This window comes from Cebus imitator, unplaced genomic scaffold (genome assembly GCF_001604975.1).
Source record: "Cebus imitator isolate Cc_AM_T3 unplaced genomic scaffold, Cebus_imitator-1.0 Scaffold195, whole genome shotgun sequence".
Lineage (NCBI taxonomy): Eukaryota > Metazoa > Chordata > Mammalia > Primates > Cebidae > Cebus > Cebus imitator.
The window spans coordinates 3,815,767-3,839,644 of record NW_016107510.1 but is presented as its reverse complement, the minus strand read 5'-3'; positions in this window follow the sequence as shown (position 1 = coordinate 3,839,644).

Sequence of the window (23,878 nt, the reverse complement as noted above, 5' to 3'; positions counted from 1 at the left end):
GGATCCCTTCCTTACATGTTATACAAAAATTAACTCCAGATTAATTAAAGATTTAAACATAAGACCTAATACCATAAAAATCCTAGAAGAAAACCTTGGCAATATCATTCAGGACATAGGCATGTGCAAAGACTTCATGATTAAAACACCAAAAGTAATGGCAGCAAAAGCCAAAATAGACAAATGGGATCTAATTAAACTAAAGAGCTTCTGCATAGCAAAAGAAACTATCATTAGAGTGAACCCGCAACCAACAGAATGAGAAAAAATAATCGCAATCTACCCATCTGACAAAGGGCTAATATCCAGAATCTACAAAGAAACAAATTNAGGATATGAACAGACACTTCTCAAAAGAAGAAATGTGTGCAGCCAACAAACATTTAAAAAGCTCATCATCACTGGTCATTAGAGAAATGCAAATCAAAACCACATTGAGATACCATCTCACTCCAGTTAAAATGGTGATCATTAAAAAACCTGGAGACAACAGATGCTGGAGAGGATTTGGAGAAATAGGAACACTTTTACACTGTTGGTAGGAGTGTAAATTAGTTCATCCATTGTGGAAGACAGTGTGGCCATTCCTCAAGAATCTAGAAATAGAAATTCCATTTGACCCAGCAATCCCATTACTGGGTATATACCCAAAGGATTATAAATCATTCTACTATAAAAACACATTCATACGTATGTTTACTGCAGCACTGTTCACAATAGCAAAGACTTGGAACCAACCCAAATGCCCATCAGTGATAGACTGGATAAAGAAAATGTGGCACATATGCACCGTGGAATACTATGCAGTCGTAAAAAAGGATGAGTTGATGCCCTTTGCAGGGACATGGATGAAGCTGGAAACCATCATTCTCAGCAAACTGACACAAGAACAGAAAACCAAACACTGCATGTTCTCACTCATGAGTGGGTGTTGAGCAACGAGAACACATGGACATAGTGAAGGCAACGTCACACACCAGGGCCTGTCGGGGGGGTGGGGGACCAGGGGAAGGATAGCAGGGAGTGGGGGGATTGGAGAGGGATAGCATTAAGAGAAACAACTTACATAGATGGCGGGGAGGTGGTTGCAGCAAACCACCATGGCACGTGTATACCTATGTTACAAACCTGCACGTTCTGCATATGTATCCCAGAACTTAAAATATAATAAAAATAAAATAAATCAATCAAAAAAATTTTTAAAGTTTAAAGAAAAAGAAGTAAGGAATTGAGAACCAAATGATTAGGCACTTTCCCAAGGGAATGTGGCTCTTCAGTAGGACAGCCAAAACTGGTACGCAGGCCCTGTACGTCTCAGACCATTTCTCTTCTACTAAAGTGCCCAAAGCTGCTGCTACCTGCAGGAAGGAAAGCCGGAGTGTGACCTAGGGTCTTCTATGTTCAAGTACCATGGAACATCTTTCCTGCCCAACAAGATCAGGCAGAACCTGGGTGATTGGTGTTCCCACTCCACTCATTCAAGCACACTTTGAACACAACATGCAAAATAAACATGTGTGGGTTTCAAGCTGGCTTTTAGGGGAAGGCCATTGCGTTTTGCAGCATTTCATCTGCAAAATCAACTGACTGGGACCTTGTCAGATATCTGCTTAGAACAAATAAAAGCTATTATGCACTCTGTAAAATTTAAAACACACAAAAAAAGACTTGTGTAGGGATGCCTCTGAGCAAACTTTTGACCAATCAGATCTTGCACTTGTGCAACCAGTCAGAACTCAGCCATGCCCTGAATGGCTCTTTAGATGTTGCAGCTCATGGTTAGTGACTAAAGAGAAAATGATAAGTAACACATATTTATATATGCAATACATGTACGTTGGTATGACTATTATGTTTGTGCTAACATAGTGACTATAAAATAATTACTAATTAATAAACTGTTAAGTCCTACCCTCAAAAAAGGTGAAAACTTTGAATCTGGTTATATACAAAGTCAAAAGCAGGTGGCTCTAGAGGGATGCACTTTGCCTTGTGGTGACTTGAGCTTCCTAAGGGCCTCATCAAGTCTGAGCACCAGGCACCGTAGCTCCTCAGCAGGAAACATTCCACCTGGAAACGCATGGCAGCTAGGATCCAGAGAAACATGTACTCTGGCCTCACTATCTGCAGAAATTACTGTCAGTTTGCATGTCCAGGCTAGAGCCATTAGTGGGCAAGTCTAATTAATTTACATATGTATCAAATGGCTAGTATTGACCGAGTGATAAACTACGTATTCAGTTCTAAGTGAGAAATTGAGAGGTAATTTTGCCCACAACCTCCATCACTGAGAATTCACACAGATTCTATACATGTGCACTGTTACCTCCTCCCCCAGCATCCACTGTATTTTCTAAGGTAGGGCTGCTCCAGACAGGAGAACAAAAGAGTCTAATTGTCAGCTTTAGTGTTTTAGAAGGCAAAACTTTTCAGTGGCAAAGGTCTGATTTAGGGTCTTAAAACATAGTAATTTGACTGTACATCCCTCATGGGATATCACCCACAGCAAAAAAAAAAAAAAAAAAAAAAAAAAAAAAAAAAAAAAAAAAAAAAAAAAAAAAAAAAAAAAAAAAAAAAACTGAAAAAGAAGAAAAAAAAGACACCCTAAACTATTTTCTATCATTATATCATTGATGGTGGAGTTGGTACTCTAACACTGGTGTTCTAATATGTATTACAGATTAAAACAAATGTAATTATGTTGGTGTCCTTGGGAACCAGAATTTGGAGTACAAAGGAGAAAGAGAAGCGAGATAGATGCAGTTAAATAGAAACCCTGTATTCTTGAATTTGAAATAATGTATCAGTATCGATATGTTGTATTTCTCTTTATCCCTTCCTTTTCCACCAAAAATATCCGGAAACAATAACCAATCCAGTACCCACTCCTAGCACCAAGGGTGTGGTTTTGAATCACCATTTCCCAATGAAAAGAACAAGGGATGTTTAGAGAAATGGCTGATTCCAGGGCAGAGACAAGAAACATACAAGAAGGGCTTGAAAACATTTTATCAAACCAAACAGCAACTACGGTATCACAGGTTACCGGGGTCATGTCAAAAAGAGGCAGGGACCAACTTGAAAGAAGATCTCCTTGGCCAAAGATGGGACAATATGAGGTTCCATAAAAATAACCTTAATGGATTTTGACACTTCAAGTATGTTTAAATTCATGAGTTTATAGTTATCTTTTCTTTTTAAGTTAACTTTGGAGGATGCTAGGTAATAATTATTTGGAAACTAGATTTTTTTAAAAAAGGTAAGAATCAAGCAATCAAGCATTTGTTCTTTCCCCTTTCCTCTCCTCTCCTCTCCTCTCCTCTCCTCTCCTTTCCTTTCCTTTGAGTCAGGTCTTGCTCTCGCACCCAGGCTAGAGTGCTGTGACCCGGGCACCATTGTGGCCCACTGCAGTCTCAACTGCCCAGGCTTAAGCCATCTTTCCACCTCAGCCTCCAGAGTAGCTGGAACTACAGTCATAAGCCACCATGCCCAGCTAATTTTTAAACCTTTTGTAGAGATGGGATTTTGCCACGTTGCTCAGGCTGGTCTCAAACTGCTGGGCTCAGGTGATCCAGCTGCCTTGGCCTCCCAAAGTGCTGATATAATGAGTGTGAGCCACGGTGCATGCTCTATTCTACCTTTTCTGTTCGCTCTAGGTCTCAGCATAACCAAATAGTTGATAAGGAGTTTCATTTTATTGAATTACTTTTGGTAATAAATAAGGAATAATAAAATTAGAAAAATCACCACTTTGTAACCTCTAATAGAATAATGGATATGGCAATAATCACCAAGGGCTGCTAACTTCACAGAAACAGGGACTCCTGTGGAATAGTGCCTCCTGATAGAAACCTGCCTCTTCACCTAGGAAGTAGCTCTGCCAACCTAACCGCCCCTCTTCATCTACTACCGGTTCACACACAGAGTAGAGGAATATGTTACAACACCACCACAGAGCTGCAAGCAGTGAAATCCAAACTGTGGGAAACTCCACCAGCAAAATTAATGAAGGAGGGGTCAAACGAGAAAGAGTGGGAAGATCTACAGATTGAAAGACACTTAAAAAATATTTACTACAAACTGAATTCTGTGTCCCCAACATTCGTATGTTGAAGCCCTAAGCCCCAGTGTAACTGTATTAGGAGACAGGGCTTTTAGGAGGTAATCAGGGTTAAGAGTGAGGTCATAAGTGTGGGATCCTCATCTGAGAGGATTTCTGGTCATCTTTTTTTTTTTTTTTTTTTGAGACTTAGTTTCACTGTTGTCACCAGGTTGGGGTGCAATGGCGCAATTTCAGGTCACTGCAATCCTCTCCTCCTGGGTTCAAGTGATTCTTCTGACTCAGCCTCCTGAGTAGCTGGGATTACAGACATGTGCCACCAAACCCGTCTAATTTTTGTATGTTTGCCAAGATGGGGTTACACTGTGTTGGCCAGGCTAGTCTCAAACTCCTGACCTTAGGTGATATGCTCACCTCCCAAAGTGCTGAAATTACAGGTGTGAACCACTGTGCCTGGCCAGATTATTGGTCTTCTAAGAAGAGAATGCGATCCCCCGCCCACACCATTCTCTCTCTCTCTCCATGCATATTCATCTAAGAAAGGCCAGGTGGGCCAGGCATGTTGGCTCACACCTGTAATCCCAGCACATTGGGAGGCTGAGGTGGTTGGATCATTTGAAACCAGTTCAAGACCAGCCTGGGCAGCATGGTGAGACCCTGTCTCTACACACACACAAATAAATAAATAAATAGCCAGGTGTGATGGTGCATGCCTATAGTCTCAGCTGCTCCAGAGGCTGAGGTGGGCGGATCACTTGAAGTCAAAGCTGCAGTGAGTGTGTTTGCACCACCACTCTCCAGCACTCCAGCCTGGGCAGGCGAGTGAGACCCAAGAAAGAAAGAAAGAGAAAAAGAGGAGAAAGAGAAAAAGAGAGAAAGAAAGAGACAGAAACAGAGGAAAGAAGGAAGGAAGGAAGGAGGGAAAAATGGGGGGGGATGAAGGGAGGAAAGAAGGAAAGAGAGAGAGAGAGGGAAGGGAGGAGGGCCATGTGAACAGGGGGAAGGGATGAAGGCCATGTGAGGACAAAGAGAGGTGGCCATCTGTAAGCCAGGAAGCCAGCCCTCACCAGAAATCTGCTGGGACCTTGATCTTGAACTTCCTAGCCTTCAGAACTGTAAAAAAAAAAAAAAAAGTTGTTTAACCACCTATTCTATGGTATTGTATTTTGTAATGGCAGCCTGAGCAGACTAATACAGCATACATGTCAAACAATTGCAGTATATGGAACTTATTTTGATCCTGGCTTGAACAATAAACTATAAAAAATAGATAAGACAACGGAAGAAATGTGAACATTGCCTAGATATTCAATATTAAGGAATTATTGATTTGGTTTTGTCTTTAGGGTAAAACAATGGTATTATGGTTATGTATTTCAAAAAAAATCTTTATCTTTTACAGCTAAGGTGAAATGGTATAAGATGTTGAACTTTATTCAAAATAATCAGAAAAGTGGGCAGGGATATAAATGAAACAAGACTGGCCATGTATCCATAATTACAGAAGCCAAGTGATGAGTACACAGGCGTTCATATACTGTTTCTTTCACTTTTTGAAGTTTTTCAATATAAAGAACAAATCTAGGTCCCTGAAGGGCTTATTCAATATGTGACATAAAGAGTAGATTTCAAGACATAAATTATTATCCAACAATCATACTGCTATGGCTTGAATGTGTCCTCCAATATTCACGTGTTGGAAACTTAATCCCCAGCATGACAGTGTTGAGAGGTGGAAATTTTAAGAGGTGATTAGGTAATGAGGGCTCTGCCATCATGAAGGCATTAATGCTGTTATCATGGGAGTAGGTTTCTGATGAAAGGTTAAGTTCAGCACTCTTCCCCCCTCCCCTCTCTTTCTGTCTCGCCTCACCCTCTTGTCTTCCACCATGGGATGATGCAACTAGAAAGCCTTCATCTGATGCCCAGCCAATGGCCTTGGACTTCCCAGCCTCAAGAACCATGATCCAAAGAAATGTCTATATTATTATAAATTACTCAGTCTGTGGTACTTGGTTACAGCAGCATGAAATAAACTAAGACACTTGCTCCTTGCTATTTGCCCCCAAAAGTTGAAGACAAAAGTTTGCCCATGGATGATTATACAAGTTTTTTGTTTTTGTTTTTGTTTTTGTTTTTGTTTTTTTTTGTTTTGTTTTGTTTTTGAGATGGAGTCTTGCTCTGTTGCCCAGACTGGAGTGCAATGGTGCAATCTCAGCTCACTGGAACCTCTGACTTCCGGGTTCAAGTGATTCTCCTACCTCAGCTTCCTAAGTAGCTGGGACCACAGGTGCACGCCACCATGCCTGGATAATTTTTGTATTTTTGATAGAGATAGGGTTTCACCATGTTGGCCAGGCTGGCCTGGAACTCCTCACCTCAGGCGATATGCCCACCTCGGCCCCCCAAAGTGCTGGGATTACAGGCGTGAGCCACCACACCTGGCCAATTATAGAAGTTTTATTCATAAATTCCCAAAACTTGAAAGCAATCAAGATGTCCTTCAGTGTGTGAATGGATAAACTGTGGTATATCCAGGCAATGGAGTATTATTCAGCATTAACAAGAAATGAGCTATCAAGCTATGAAGACATGGAGGAACCTTAAATGTATCTTACTAAGTAAAAGAAGCAAATCTGAAACAGCTACATACTGTGGGATTCCAATTATATGACATTCTGGAAAAGGCAAAACTATGGAAATAGTAAAACAATCAGTGATTGGCAGGGGTTGGCAGGGAGGAAGAATGGAGTGGGTAGATCACAGAGGATGCTTAGGCCAATAAAACTATTCTGTATGATACTATGATGATGGATTCATGTCATGATGCATTTGTCAAAACCATAGAACGTACAATACCGAGGGTGAACCGTAATATAAACTGCAGACTTTGGGTGATAATGACACATCAGTGCAGTTTCATCAATTGCAACAAATGTACACTCTGGTGCAGGATGTTGACAGTGGGAAAGGCTATGCATGCATGAGGGCAGGGGATAGCTGAAACATCTCTGTACTTTCTGTTCCGTTTGGCTGTAAACCTAAAACTTTTCTAAACATTAAAGTCTATTTCAAAGAAAACAAGAAATACGCATGTTCAGTTTTTCTTATCCCTAGGTGAAAGATGTCAGAAGCTAGGGGAGAAAGAAGAAGAGAAGCAGCAACAGTGAGACTAGATGCCAACTGGTACCTGAGGAAGTGCCCCGTGGCGTGGTCCAACGTTAAGACTTGTGATAGGGGAGGGACCATGCCAGTTCTTGAGTAGATCGTAGGAAAATTCCATGCTTCAGTGTTTCCTTGTGCCAAATCATGTGCAGGTGTGGTCATGTCTAGACAAGCAGAGACTCTTGTCTCTGAGACTCTTCTTGCAGAGTTCCCACAGATCACAGAATGTCGTGGGGTTGGAGGAGATCCCAAGAATGGCAAAGAGATGATACAGAACCTCAAACAACTCCCCGAGGCTCCCACAGCCCATGTGGGATGAAAGCCACCGAGAAAAAGCCAAACCAGAAAAGCCTTGAAATCAAATGAGCAGTTTGCAAAAGTGACCTTCACAAACAAACATTCAAATCCCAGAGAAAACAAAAACTTCGCGGTGGACGCAAGAGAGGCTGCATGGTGGTGGCTGAAGACCAGAGGTCCCAATTTCCAAACTGATTTCCCCTCCTCCACTCCTCACCCCAGAATAAAAATCCAATTCCTGCTTTGAAAGGAAAGGTCCCAGATTGACTGTGACTATGATTCTTTTGTTTACCAGGGTGAGAGCTCAAAGTACCAAAAAAAATTTTTAAGTCTGCTTACAGAAAAAGAAAGTTGTTTCATACGCATGTGAGTTAGTTTGCTTTTCTCTTTCTTCCTCGTCATTTTTTTTAGCCAATATCTGCTGAGCCAACCACGAATGCTTTTAGTGACAATGACAATGAAAAGGATTCTGAGAGATGAAGGAGACTTAGCATAACGAGAAGGAGAGGAGAAGGCCGTTTTATCATTTGCCTTAAGACAAGTGGTAGCATATGTTTAATTTTTTTAAAAGCATTGGCTAGAAAACAAGCTACAACAAAGATCATATGTGATATGGTTTGTTTCCCTGTCAAAATAATAACGATGGGTTAATCTGAGTGATTTATATGTATCATGTGCCATATGGGAAGATCTCATGTCAGCAGACTATCACCATACCTCCTCCACAGACAGGATCACGGACATGCAGGAATAGAGTGGCTTATTTGAGAGCCACACACCTAGCATTTAATGGAAATGTGGCAGAAATACAAGCTGTGTGGCCACAGGACATAAGTTCTTGCCCCCCACCCCCGAGATGGAGGGGCTCCGATGCCTTAGCTTGCAACCATGTGCAGTCAATGGCCTAAGCTTTTGTAAGCTCACATCAGTCCTCCACTCTGATAGGGTAGGTCCGCGAAGACTTGCTCTTCCTCAGTGACTTTGAAAGGAAGACTCTGACTTCAGAGAATTGCCCTGGACAAGCTCCAGATGAGGCCTGAGTTTGCTTTAACAAAAAAAATATGTCATGAAGACAAGCGCCGGTGGCTGGTGCAGAAAGCAGGAACCTCACTACCATTTGAGAGGCCAACCAGGGTCACTCCTGCCCTCGTGGCTCTACTTAGGATGGACAGTGAAAAAGCAAAATATACTTAGTTCATGGACTATTTTGAGCCCTTTCTAAATAAGCCATGTGAGAGATAGTGGGTCAAAGTTCATTTGTTTTAGGTGGAGTATGAAGAGGAAATCCGGAAGGAACACAGCTCGTTGGGGTTGGGGCTCTTTCTCTTTGCTTTATAATTTGACATTCAGAATATGTATGAATAACATGAGTGGAGAAAGTCAATTAATAGCCTGAGTTTTATTGCTAATAAAAGAACGTGTACATACATAAAGCCTAATGGTCAATCTTCCCTGGGGTGTCCGAGTTACTTGGCCTGAGACCCAGGCATAACTTCAGTACTGTTTGTCCTGCTGCCACCAAGTGCGATGTCCTTACCTGCTGCCGGGCGTAGGGGATGGAATCTGACCTGCTTCTGGGTTATTGTTGGACAAAAAGTGGTCTGGCTCTCGGTCAAAACAAATTTGGCCCTTTAAAGTCTCTGAGGGTTGGGACGAGTCCTGAAAAACAGTGACAAGACCATAATAGGTTCTTTATGAGCAGTTCTGTACTCCAGCGACATTGAGCCTGGTGTTCACAGGCGCTGACCTCAGAAGTGCGTCTCAGAGGCAGCCGGGGGCTGCAGGGAGGCTGTGCTATAAATGGATGCTGTGCAGCAGTGAGGGGAGCTATTTTGGGATCCCAGGGGGTCTCATTTGTACTTCAGGTTAGGAGGCTTCCAGGTGAAGGTGTGTTATGCGGGAGTGGAGAGGGAGAGCAGACCAGATCAGACATAGCCTTCCCTCCTCCTGCCCTCTTCCCCTGCTCGTTCCCCCAGGCCGTGTCCCCCTCTTTCTTCAAAGACTTCACCAGCACAAGGTCCTGAACGGGAATGCAGGAGAAACACAAAAGGGAGAAGAGGGAGAAAGTGTCTCCTAGCCCAGAGTGTTCCAGGAAATTGCCTCCTCAGCTGCGTTCTAGATAAGACTGTGCTGACCTTTGCAGGATGGGCAGAGGTGCCAAGGCCTCAGGCTCTGTTGCCTTTTGCATCCACTTCAGTGGCTTTCAAATTGGAAGTAATCTGGGAGCTGACGTGAGAAGAGAGGGTGTCAGACCCATCTTCACAGTTCAGCCCTGGCCCACTCTGAGGGACAAAGAAGCTGGATCCATGGGCACCAGGCCCAGTGCCACTGGCTTCAGTTGTGTGACCTTAGAGCCCTCTGAGCAGTACAGCTCTGAAGGGCATCTCTTCTTTCTCCCCGCTTCAAGCTAACCTGAAATTACCTCACTGGTCATGTTAGGTTAGAGGCAATGGCAGATTAGTGGTTTCTCCCATTGGCCCATGCTTCATGTATCAGATTAATGGCTGCCATTTTGAAGACAGCAGATGTAATTCAGCAGCTTACGTTGCTTTACCTATGTGCACTTCAGAGCCACACAGACCTGGCCTGGAATGCTACATGGCTACATCCTAACCACGTGGTCTTTGGCAAGTCTTCATCTCCTGGAGACTAAGAACCTCACTCACAAAATGAGAAAAACTATCATTCTGCCTCAGGGGTCATTATGACAATTAAATGCAGCAAAATGCTTAGCACCATGCATGGCACGTGGTCAGTGCTCCAAACAGGTAATTCATTTTTGTGGTGGATATACTGTATCCATTCTTACTAATGGATGGGGAAAGAGAAGTGACCGCAAGAACTCTTGAGGTTTGCAACTTCCCAAGACTCTAGTTCTGACCTAACTTGTCACTGTTGAAGGACCCTCCTGTTATAAGTCAAATATTTGTGTCCCTCCAAAATTCGTATGTTGAAACCTAATCCCCAGTTGGTTGGTTTTTGGAGGTAGCGTGTTTGGGAGGTAATTAGATGATGAGGTTGGAGCCCTCATGAATAGGATTAGTGTCCTTCCATGAGATACCCTGGAGAGCCCCCTTGCCCCTTCTGCCATGTGAGGACTCAGTGAGAAGAAGGCGAACCGAGAAGCAGGCCCTTGCCAGACACTGAATCTGCTGATCCCTTCCTATTGGACTTTCCAGCCTCCATAATGGTGAGAAATAACTTTCCATTGTTTATAAGCCACCCAGTCTGTGGTCATTTGTTATAGCTGCCCAAAGGGTCTAAGACACCTTCTGAGCCATGAAAAAGAGAAGTGGCAAGGTGGGGATTAGCGACAAAGGATGTAGTCCAGCTCTCTCTGCCTTCTCACAGGCCTCAGGCTGGCCCTGCAAGTTGAGCTCTGAGGAGCCCTTGATGTCGACAGCCCAGAAGACCAGGTGTTCTGAAGATTCCTGTCAACAGTGCTGAGATGTTCTAAACAAACAGCTCTACAGGAGAATTACAGCAATCAAACTACAAGGTACTACAGAAATAGAGTTCATATCCTCTCCTTCATATGAGGAGATAAAGGCTCAGAGAGGCAAAAAAGCAGCAGAGCCAAGACAAAGAACCAGGTCTTTCCCCTCCCAGTCCAAAATTCATAAAGCACTGTAAACCCAGACAATTGTGAGACTAGGTTTTTAGAAAATGACTTGTGTTTACCCATGTGGCTTTTTGTGGTTGTTTTAGGTACTATCCAACTGAACATGGTAGAATGAAGGAATTGACTTTTCACGGGAAATCTATAGTTTGTAAATGTAACATATGGGGTCTAAATTATATTATTGTCTAAAAAAATCTTATTGGTGGATGGGAAGGCACAGTTCAGCCCACATTAAAGAGGCTTATAAATCTGTGAGGAAAATTCTCCAGCACCCCAACAGATCCAGCGAAAACTCTGACCTTACCAACCTTTCGCAGAGGCCCAAAATGAGCAAATGAACCTAGAAGGGGGCACTGTGATTGAAGTTCTTGGTAAATGAGGATCCTGGCAGGAAATACCAAGAGGCAACTGGAGCTTCTGGAGCTTCTTGGTGGTGGAACTTCCCTAAATTTGAGTTGATCCTGAGCAAGCATGAAACTGCATGCTGCTCAAAGAGTGTCTTGATTCTCAAGGGAACACAGCTTATCCTCATAGCCTTGGGCTTTCCAAAGGTCATATGAGGAAACTGTCTGCATCCCCTCTGTAAAGACAAAAGTCATATCTGTCATGTCATTCAATGTCCTTTACAGTGTGACCTCATAATATATCATCCAAACCCAGACACATTGAATATTAACAATTTCCCTGGGACAGCAGGTATAAACTGTGACTGTCCAGGGCACAACAAGGTGTGTGGTTACTCCCACTTTAAAAAAAATCAACATGACCAATCCACACCACCAATTAGAAGGAGCCAACGTGATGATTTCCTCTTGAAACATGAACTTGGAGCCATATCTCTCTTTTAAATAAATGCCTTTCTTTTTTATGTAACCTGATCTTTTCCCTTTTGCTTGGATGCTAGAAAGTTCACAGTGAAGTTTTATGACAGTTGTCTTGGATTCCCAGTACAATCGTCTTCTTATCCCTTCCTTCACCCCCATTTTCTGCTCTGAAGATGCTCCTAACACAGCACATCGAGATAGGATGCTGATTTTAATAAACGACTTCCAAGTGCTTCTCAAGCAGATCGGTACAGCAAGCACACATCCTGGATTTTGTGTCTGTTTGACATCACTCAAATATTCAGCCTTGCTTTCCTCATAAATTATGTGACGATCTAAGAAATCACAATTTTTTGCCTTCCAAAATGATTGCATTAATCAAACACTTTCGAACTCCTGCCATGTACTAGAAAGGTGACAGGGGTATTACCGATGAACAAAATAGACAAAAATTCCTCCCTTGGTGGAGCATACATTCTAGTGAGGGAGATGAACAATAATTGATAAGCATACCAAATAATCAAATTATATAACAGGTTACAGAGTGATCATTGCAATGGCAAAAATAGAATAGGATAAGGATAAATGGGAATGCCAATGGTTGGTTTGGAGGGTAAACTTTAAGTGGAGTGGTTAGGACTCATTGAGAACATGACATTCTAGAGTAAACATATAATTTATCATCCAAACTGAAAAACATTTCACAGAACAAAAGGAAGCTATTCATAATTATGCTGGGACAGCAGGTGCGAACTGGGACTGTTCTGGGAAAACAAGGACATATGGTCACCCTACATGTAAGCAAAGACTTGAAGGATGTGAGAATCAGTCCAGCAGATACATAGGGGAGGAAGGGTTCAGGCAGAGGGAGCAGCAAGTTCCACAGCCCAAGCAACTTCGAAAGGTAAGAAGATGCCCAGTGTGGCTGGAGAAGAATAAGCCAAGGAAGAGTGATAAGATATGAGGTCAGAGAGGTTCTGGGGACCCCAGATTGTGTAGCCATTGTAGGGCTCTGGTTTTTCTCTGATAGAAACAGGGAGCCACTGCAGGGTCGTGAGCCAAGCAGTAACATGATCTTGCTTATATTTTACTAAGATTCACTTTGGCTGCTGTGTTGAAAATAGGGTTGGTGAGAAGGAAAGTAGGGGGGCCCATTAGAAGGGAGCAGTAAAAGGGATAAGAAGTCAGCTTCTGGACATATTTTGAAGGTAGAACTGATAGGATTTTTTGTTGATTTGGATGTCAATGCATAAGGCCAGTGAAGGATGGCTCTGGGGTTCAGGGCCTAGGCGAGCAGGAAGATAGAGGTACCATTAGCTAAGATGAGAAAGACCTCAGGTGGAGCAGATGGAAAGGGAAAGGCAGTGATGGTCCAGGACATGAGGAATGTGGGATGTCTATGACATGGAATTGTCAAGCAGGCAGTTGGATGGACACATCTGGAGTTCAAGTGGCAGGCTCCGTCTGGAGATACACATCTGGGAGTCAGCAACGTGAGAAGGCCATGTCTCCCCAGATCTCCCAGACCACCTCAAAGCAATGCAAAGAATCCTTTTGGAGATCTAATTTTTGTTTCTGGCCAAAATAAATAAAACAAATCAGAATGCTCATCCTCTAAAACCCGCCACACATCTTAATTTTTCATGAAGTCTTTCCTAATTACTGCAGTCCCTATGGTACCCTCTTAATTTATGCAATTGTCTGTTTCACCAGCTCATCAATTAATAGCTATCTATTGGACAAATTTTGTGTACATGGCCCTGTGCTGGGTGCTGTGGGGTGGAATTGAGAACACCTGGTCCCTACACCGAGCTGAGCAAGCAGAACGAATGTTACCCAGAGCACAGGTTCCCCAAAGAGCCAGAGTCAGTGGCATGAAGGAAGTGCCTCTTGAGGTGAGTCTTAAATGAGAAAGTCAGATTCTGGAGACACATTTTTTGAAAATCTAGGTAGATGATCTCCTAAAAGTCTTCTAGTTCCAAATATTTGTGTTTCTATGGATCTAGAGAAACTGGGTTTTTCAAAAAGTAGTGGTGAAGCACATTATTGTCTAGGCATGAGGTTATGAGGGCTTGACCTGGAGAACTGATGAGAAATGTAGGTTAACCACTGAACTAGAAGTCCTTTCAAAGGAAAGAAAGGACAATGGGGTGACAGAGGAGAAGAGGAGCTAAGAAAGAGAAGCTTGAAGCTGAGATTCCAGGTCTGAGAGGAGCAGTGGAGCCGCTAGCTGAAGGGAGTATGGAGATTGCATTGATAGAGGAGAGCTCAGTTAGTGTAGGTCAGTTGCAGTAAGAGTGGAGCATCCAAAGCTAGGAAAGTGTCAGGTCCAACATGGAGCAGAGGGAGTCAGCTATGTGAAGCCTCCTTTACACCATGGGGCAAGATAAGCCCAGGAGAGAATAGATACCTGTGTTTGGGAATTAGTGACCTACGCACATCTGCATATTTTATCTCCCCAGCTTGACACCCTTCTGTCTTATATTATCTCGGTCTATTGAGAGGCAAAATAATATGGCCATTGAACACACAGGGTTTGGTGTCAGATTTTCTCCATGTTATTCCTGGCTCTACCCACCACTGGCTCTAACGTTGTAACCTTGCCAAGTTACTTGGTCTCACCGAGCCTCAGTTTCGTCATCTGTGAAATGAGGCAGACAATAGGTGTTGCACTATAGGAGATGTGAGAATTAAAACAGATAACTTGGCACACGGAATGTATTCACTCATGTTGTCATTACTACACATGGTCACATGTCAATAAATGTTCACTGACAGCACTGGAGAAAGAGCTCACGGAACTAATATTTTAAATTATACTCTCTTAAAATAATTTACCAAAGGGAAGTTTAGGGGAAAAAATAAACATTTATTAACACTGGCTATATGCCAGCTACTCTTCTAACTGCTCAGGTGACCGTCACGACAATCCTGTAACGTTGCTATGACCACTGGTTTATAGACTAGGAAACAGGAGCAAGGAAAGGAAGGTTCTTGAGCTTGCAGTTAATACGGAGGTCATACGGTTAATGAGTAGTGTGTGTTTTTATGCATTTAAAAATTTCCAAAGGATACACTCCCAATTGTTATCATTCCACTTTATATAGCCCTATATTCTTTTTAAATTTCAACAATATCTGTTATTCCTATGATCAGCAAAAATAAAATTATTTCCATTTTGGTGAGTGGGGGAGAGGTAGGAAAGGTGAACAATCCCAGATGGGTTTTCTAGGATGGAGAACCCTGGGGCTGCCTTGTAGAACGGCCAGCCTCAGCTGCAATGTTGCCCTGAGCCCCTAGGAAAAGAATAAACTATGTACAGCACGGAGAACTTAGGAAATAAGCAGGGAAAAGACAAAAAAGGAAGATGGGTAAGCGTGTAATGCATTTGAAAGAGATTTCCATCTAAGATTGTTAAAATAATAGAAAAGATTTCATGCTTAAAGGGATAAACTTCCTTAATCTGTCACATACTCTTAATCCCTAGATGAGATGTCTCTGTTCTTGAAGAAAGGACACAACTTCCTTATATACTGATCCCTGGGGCCCTGGAGAAGGCACAATGGTGATTAATTCTGCAACCCTGATGTATTTTTATAAAATCATGGAGGACTCCAGAGTCCCGATTAACTTTAAGGTCAAAGCTTATTCTTATCACCTCATAATATTCCTATGAAAAAAGTAGTAGAGAAAATCCATTGATGAGGGAAAAACCATCTCTGTAAAGAATTAATTGAATCCTCTTTCCTAAAAAGCACCTCATTGGTCAGTATTATATAAATTCATGATATATTTGTCATATAAATACATGATACTAATCAATGAGGTGCTTTTTATTAAAAAAGCTTTTATAGAATCTGAGTCTTATAATATTAGCAGATATGTCAGATATGTTAGTAGAGGTTACTTCATTTTAAAAATGATTTTTAAATGACTGTGCTATACCTCTAAGAATGCCATAAGAGGGAATTCATCTTTGACAGGAAATAGGGAAGAGGTTTGTCCAGACTCCCAGGAGAAAATAAGGTGGTCTGTTGGAAAGCAAGATGAAGTGGTTTAAAGGAAAACTTGAGAAGAAGATAAATGAAAAGAGCACCTCTATCAAAGTTTATGTTTCATACATTTATATCAAAAGAAGTTTGATTCTGGCAGGTACATGAAAGTGTTCATCAAGTCAACCAACAGTTAATTACTGAACATCTGCTTGGTTCCAGGCACACAAAAATGAAGGAAGATCCAGTTTGTCTTCTGAAGGAGGTCATAGACTGATTGCAATACAATGTGATAAATTCTATTAACACACACACAGTGCAATGGAATGAAAGATAGGGTAGCACTTAATTCTGCAGTGGGCCTGAAGGACGTAGAAGGTCAAAGAAAACTACCAAGAGATGCCTTGGGTTGAAGCTTCCTAGTGTATCAATGATCATTCTAGTATTTATTTGCATATTACAGCCCACAGGCTCTCGAGAATCAAGGAATTAGTTCTGCTACTCCTAACTTTGCTTTAGGAATCTTGCTTGCTATTCTTAGCTTTCAAACAAAGTCTGGTGGGAAAATAGTGGAAGTTCTGGACCTTAAGAACAGATTGAACCATTAAAAAAGAAAGAAAGAACAGATTGAGGCATTTTTTCTCAGAAGTTAGACAAATTTTAAAACTTTCAGCCTAAGAGAAAAGAGGCAGGATAATAATTAGCTTCTTCCCTTTAATAGAAAGCTGGTGTTACTTGGTAGAGATGGAAAGGAAAGATATAACAAATATCTTCCCACCCCACCTTCCTTTTACTCTCTCCAAAGAAATACCATTGCCCCATCAAGTGTAGGATACCCTAAAACATAGAAGATGGAGGAGGCTAGGATCAGTCTCTGCATATTTAAACCTGCATTCAGCTACTTTCTTGAATTCCATTCCTACCCTAAGGCCTTTGGCAAACTCAGGGGCCTTAAAGTTATAACAGATTGACTGACAACCTCCCAGCTCCCTTGTAATCCACCCTGGGCCCACATTCCCACACACACAGGATTTGGTGGCTCATGTGTTTTTGTGTTGGTCTTAAGGACCCAGCCCACCTTGTCTGAGGTGACTGACCAAGCTTCCTGACATGACAGCAATGACCTGGATGATGAGGGTTATAGTTTGTTGTCCCTGGAGACTTTGGCAAGTTCGTCAGTGTCCCAGGCCTCCCAGTATGACCAACAGTGTTCTTCTTTGCCTCTTTTGACCGCTTTTGAAACTACAAATCCTCAGGACCCAGGTGGGAACACCTTCAGTTTTTCCCTGTGAATGAATGAATGAACCACTGGTTTCCAGAGTGCTACCTGACATCTGGTCTTTCCATCTCACTCGCTGATCCTTAGGCACTTAGATAACACTTGCCCTTATTTGACCAGAGATAATTAAAATACAACAAAGCAAAACTTTAGAAGCCTTCGCCTTTTTTTGGTGACCTCTTAGCTACCAGCTTTTCCTCTCCTTCTAGCAAAGGGATGATGTATTTCTTTATCAGCTCCCTTTGTGAGACTTACCTAAAAGACAGTTGTCTATTGCCTGCATGTGTCTAATAAATTAAGCCTCTTTGTGTGTGTGTGTGTTGGGGGGAGTTGTGCAAATCCAACTGCCTGAAGGACAGATTTCACCAAAATGGTGGACACAAAATATCACTGTATGACTGAATCCACTCTTGTTTATGTTCCTAGAAACAGCCTCTTTGGAGTTCATCCTTGTATTCATGAATGACTTCTTTCCCCATGCCTTTCAGATTATCAGCTTTCAACCATCAGCCCAGGTCCAATCTCCCCAGGAAACCTTTCCTGGCAGTTGCAACCCATAGAGAAAAGGCATGGGCATCTCATGATGACAATCATCAATAGGATGGCTTCCACAGGGACTCATTAGTAGTGGATTGAGGGTCAGGGTAATTTTGGGGTCAAATGGTAGCCAATTATCAACCAGGAAATCTCTTCAGGGCCAGCCTGTCATACTGGGGCCCAGAGAAAGGGCCCAATTCCTGTGAATTGAAGTAGTAGGAACAAAATGGGGCAGGAAAACCAAAACAAAAATTCATTCTTGGGACTAAAGTGGGAGTGAGGAGAGCTATAACTTATGCAATAAATGGAGTTAGGAGATCATCACAGGACATAGACTCTGGCTTTGGTAGCAAGAATGATGACCCAAAGAACAATAGAGAAGTCCAGAGACTTAGTGTTAAAGAAGGCCAGTAGGTGATAATACCAGCTGTGGAATCTGGGCTCAGGTCCTGACACCACTCTTCACTCGTTTACTTAGCTCTTCGTCACAGCTTCCCTTACTATAAAAAAGATAATAGTGTAAACATCCTCCTTGGGTTTGTATAAGGATTCAGCGAGAGGATGGGTAAAAGACATTTTTCTCCATGCTTAGCATATAGTAAGCTTTCAAGAATGTCAGCTATTACTATTTTTTTTTAGTTCATAGCATTTTATCTGGCATATGCCATGTGCTCAATAATGATTCATGATTGGACACATGGATCCTGGGCCTGAGACAGCAACCAACACCAAGCCCTATCAGAAAGGAAGAATGAGGGGCTGACCGGGGTATTCTAAATTAGGCACAGTAAGAGATTAACAATAACTAATAATAAAATAGAACAAGCATAACAATATGCTGTAATAAAATTTATATGAATGTGGACTCTCTCTCTCAAAATATCTTATTGAATTGTACTCAGAAAGCAAAACCCTGGACAAGTGGGGACTACTGTAGTGTGTGACCATGGGCAAGTTAATTAAGTCCTTTGTATCAGTTAGCTAGTGCTGCATAACAAATCATTCCCAAACACAGTGACTTAAATTAACAATCATTTTATATATCTCACAAGGCTGCAAGTCAACTGGGGTTTGGCTGACATAGGCTGGGCTTGGATGCTAAAGCTTTGCTCTGCACATCTCTCATCCTGTCTCAGGACCAGAGGGAGCCCATGTGTTCTTCTCTTGGCAATGACAGAGGCACAAGAGAACAAGCAGAAACATGTAAAGCCTCTCAGATCTAAGCTCCAAATTAGCATATGGTCACTTTTGCCTCATTCCTTTTGTCAAAAGAAGTCACACGGCCAAACTCAGTATCAAGAGGTAAGAAAATATAGTGACAGAGTTCAGGACACTACCCCAAAATATGGCACCTTAGCATTTAAGGAAACAACAGAAGCAGGAAGATCACTCTCACCTTCCTCTCACCCTTCTCCCTTGAAGCAGTGCACAAAACTTAAGAAAGATTTTCTGACCTTCCCCTGAAGCAGGTCATATAAGACCCCCATTCACAAGATGCCCTCCCTATACCTGGAGGAAAGAAACATCTTTATCTCTGAAGACACAGGGTATCAGAGAAGAATCTGAGCAAAGAGGCCTTGCTAAGTTTTTCTAGTTTATTACCATTAGATCATAACCCCTTTGTCCAATTATATGTCTTCATGACTGTCCATTCTACATTAAACTTAGCATAAAAACATACAAGTTTGTTTCTTTGAGTCTTCCTTTCCTTAGAAAGCTCCTGTGTCATGTAAAACTTATCTTAAATAAATGTGTAAGCTTTTCTCTTCTTAAACCGTCTTTCATCACAAGGGCCTTAGCCATGAACCTAGCAATAGGTGAGGAAAAGATACTTTTCCTCCCCTACAATACCCTGGCCCTTTTGTGGTGAGAACAGCAAAGTTACATGGCAAAGGTAATAGATATAGGGAAGAGAGAAGAACTGGGGCCACTGTTGCACTTTCCCACCTCCCTCACACCTTTATTATCCCATCTGCGAAATGGAATAACAATAGATCATGCTTCATACCATTATGAGAGGATTAAAGGAGATGACATATTTTTTAATACTTTTCATAGTGTCTGGCACATAAGTGTTCATTAAATAATACCTCATTACTAGTAATAATTATTGTTATTGCTCCACTTTTGTGCTCTAGCCAGGCTTGGATGTCCCTTTTCCTTGCCCTGGTCCTCCCCTTCAGATGTCCCTTCCACGTGCCTTGCTGCCATCTGCAGAAACATTTCTTATTCTGTTTGAAATTACTTAAATCCCTCATTTTAAGAAATGTGCTTCAGCACCAATAAGGGGACCAGCCAGCATCATGTGGCCCTGCTATTATGCACTAAGAAGAGCACATCACTTCTGTTATATTCCTGCCCAAATTACAAAACCTAAATTTTATTGCAAAAAAAATCAAGGGAAGCCATATTGAAGGACATCCTACAAAATAACCAGCTTGTACTCAAGAATCTCAATTATTAGCCAGGCAATAATTACAGGTATGAGCCTGTCAATTATTACAGGCTCACACCTGTAATTCCAGCACTTTGGGAGGCCAAGACTTTGGGACCCCCTGAGCTCAGGAGTTCAAGACCAGTCTGGGTAACATACTGAGACCTCAGCTCTTCAAATAAAAAAAAAATTAGCTGAGTGTGGGCCAGGCATGGTGGCTTATGCCTGTATTCCCAGCACTTTGGGAGCCCAAGGCAGGTGGATGATCTGAGGTTAGGAGTTGGAGACCAGCCTGGCCAATGTGGCAAAACCCCATCTCTACTAAAAATACAAAAAAAAAAAAAAGAAAAAAAAATAGTGGGGCATGAACATTTTTACACTGTTGGTGGGAGTATAAATTAGTTCAACCATTATGGAAGACAGTGTGGTGATTCCTCAAGGATCTAGAAATAGAAATTCCATTTGACACAGCAATCCCATTACTGGGTATATACCCAAAGGATTATAAATCATTCTATTATAAAGACGCATCACGTATATTCGTTGAGTAGCTGTTTATAATAGCAAAGACCTGGAACCAACCCAAATACCCATTAATGATAGACTGGACAAGGAAAATGTGGCACATACACACCATGGAATACTATGTAGCCATAAAAAATGAGTTCATGTCCTTTGTAGAGACATGGATGAATCTAGAAACCATCATTCTCAGCAAACTGACACAAGAACAGAAAATCAAACACTGCATATTTTCACTCATAGGCAAGTGACAAGCAATGAGAACACATGGGCACAGGGAAGGGAACAACACTCACTGGGATAGGTGGGGAGGAGGGTGGAGGGGAGGGGAGGGGAGGGGAGGGACAGTGGGGGCGGGGAGGATAGGGAGGGATAACACCGGGAGAAATGCCTGATGTAGGTGACCGGGGCAGGGGAGATGGAGACAGCAAACCACCATGGCATGTATGTACCTATGCAACAATCCTGCAGGATGCAGGATGTGCACATGTACCCTAGAGCCCAAAGTACAATATAAATAAATAAATAAGCAAATAAATTTTAAAAGACAACATTAAAAAAAAAAATTAGTGGGGCATGGTGGCCTGCACCAGTAATCCAAGCTACTGTGGAGGCTGGGGCAGGAGAATTACTTGCTGAGAGGCGGAGGCTGCAGTGAGCCGAGATCACACCACTGCACTCCAGCCTGGGTGACAGAGTAAGACTCCATCTCAAAAAAACAAAACAAAACAAAAAATTAGCTGGGTGTGATTCTGCATGCGTGTGGTCCCAGCTACTCAGGAGGCTGAGGTGGGAGAATCACTTGAGCTCAGGCAGTCGAGGCAGTAACGAGCCATGAATGACTGCACGACTGCACTCCAGCCTAGATAACAGAGTGAGACTCTGTCTCAAAAAAAAAAAAGAATACCAATCCTGAACGACACAAAGAAAGGTATGACTGCAGGTTTGGTCATCAAGCAAACCATGGCCATGTAGCCCAAATTTGTCTGCCACCCACTTTTTCAAATAAAGTTTTATTGGAACACAGGCATGTTCATTCATTTATGTATTGGCTATGGCTGCTTTTTGTATGACAAAGGCATGGTTGAATAGTTGTGACAGAGACTGTATAGCCTATAACAAGCTTGCCAACCCACAGCCCGCAGTCTGTATGCAGTCCAGGCGGGCTTTGAATGCGGCCCAACACAAATTTGTAAACTTTCTGAAAACATTATGAGTTTTTTTTTTAGGGTTTTTTTTTTTTTTCTCATTAGCATCATTAGTGTCAGAGTGTATTTTATATGTGGCCCAAGACAATTCTTCTTCTTCCATTGTGGCCCAGGTAAACCAAAAGTTTGAACACCCCTGGCCCATAACTGAAAATATTTACTATCTAGCCCTTTGCAGAAAAATAATTTACCTACTTCAGATTCAATAAAAAAATTTTGCTAAATTTCTTAATTTTCATAATTGTACTGAGGTTATATAAAAGAATGACCTTGTTCTTGGAAAATCCACGGAGTATGTAGGAGTAAAATGGCATTGTTTCTGCAACTTGCTCTTAAATGTTCAGGAAGAAAATTACAGAGAGAGAGAAAGAGAGACGGACAGCATGATAAAGTAAATGTGCAAAATGTCAACACTTGGTAAGTCTGCATAAAGAATCCTTTTTGGGGAGTTCTTTGGATATATTTGCAACTTTTCTGCACATTTGAAATGTTCTTAACATTTTAAAAGGTTGTTTTTTATTTTTTAAAGAAAACTGCCTGGGCTCTGCCAAAAGTGATGCTCAGAATATTGTCTCTTCCATACACTTTAGAAGATGTCCAGCACTCCCCATGCACTCCTCTCTTGAACTGCCTCTCTGTTTGCTTGGCCCTATGACTTTATGCTTCCCTGGAACCCTCACATGTGTGCCCTGGCCCACTGCCCCATCCTATGTGGGACTGCAACCCTGTCTCCACATTACCTTCCTCTTCTTGGCTAGTTCAATAACTTTCTGATTGAGGTTTGATCTGAAAATTTCCCATATTGGACAGAAACATGGACTTTATAAAACATCGTATGTGTCACAACTGAACCCGCTGCAGTGAAGGTGTTTCTGTTTTAATCATTTCATCCCCACTGTCACAGAGGCCATGAGCTGACCTAGTGAAAAAATCATGCAAGCCATCACCCTCTCCACCCCTTTACCGCACACCTCCTGTCTCCCTTCAGCCACATTGCTCTCATGCATCAGGTGGAGGAAGCTTGAGGAAAGATGGTTGATACCTATTATTTGCTGCTCGGCAGTGTCTCAATGGGACAGAATCTCGTCTTAAGGTGTGGGATTAAAAAAAAAAACAAAAAACCTCCCATACCTAGAGATGTGCTCCATATAAACAGCTGATTTGTTACTCTAGAATTACACCCCACCCATAGCATTTTCTCCGCACACTTAGTCATTCTCCCTTCCTTGACTGAGTTGGATAGAACTGGCCTGAAGCCTTTAAAAAGAGGCAAGGAAAGCCTCTCTCCATCCCCGTCTCATATATTCTCTCATTTTGTCCACACAGCAACCAGGGAGGGCAGTGGAACAAATATTGCTATTTCCATTGAATAGGTCAGAATACTGAGGTTAGGAGAAATTAAATAACTACTAACTTAGGTCACATGGGTAGGAGTGGTAACATCAGGAACAGACAAAAAGGCAAAGGGCGCTTGTGTGGGCTAGTCAGAAGAACAGAGAATGAGAAGCCGGACATCCTGGCATTAATCCCAGCATCCTGCTAACTCCAGTTCCAAGGTTATGGAAACTTGGATTATTTACTTAATGCCTGCAAACCTCAGTTTTCTCATGTGCAAAACCAGCATAATAAAATTTACTTCCGGATCCGGATCCAAGATGGCCGTTTAGGAACAGCTCAGGATCGCAGCTCCCAGTGAAAGCGCAGAGGGTGAGTGGACGCCGCGTTTTTATTGCCCACAGACTAGGAAATTCCCGGGCAGAGGTGATCCACGGTCGCCAGCGCGGCTGTTTCGGCCAGCGCGGCCGAGCCGGCCAGCGCTGCGGCTTTGCCCCACGCCGCTGCTTTGTAGGCACCCCAGAGCCGCGGTTCTCCGTACAAAATACACTGGTCCGGGGGCCCTTTAGGCTGGCGATTGGAGCCACGGGAAGTCGCCCATAC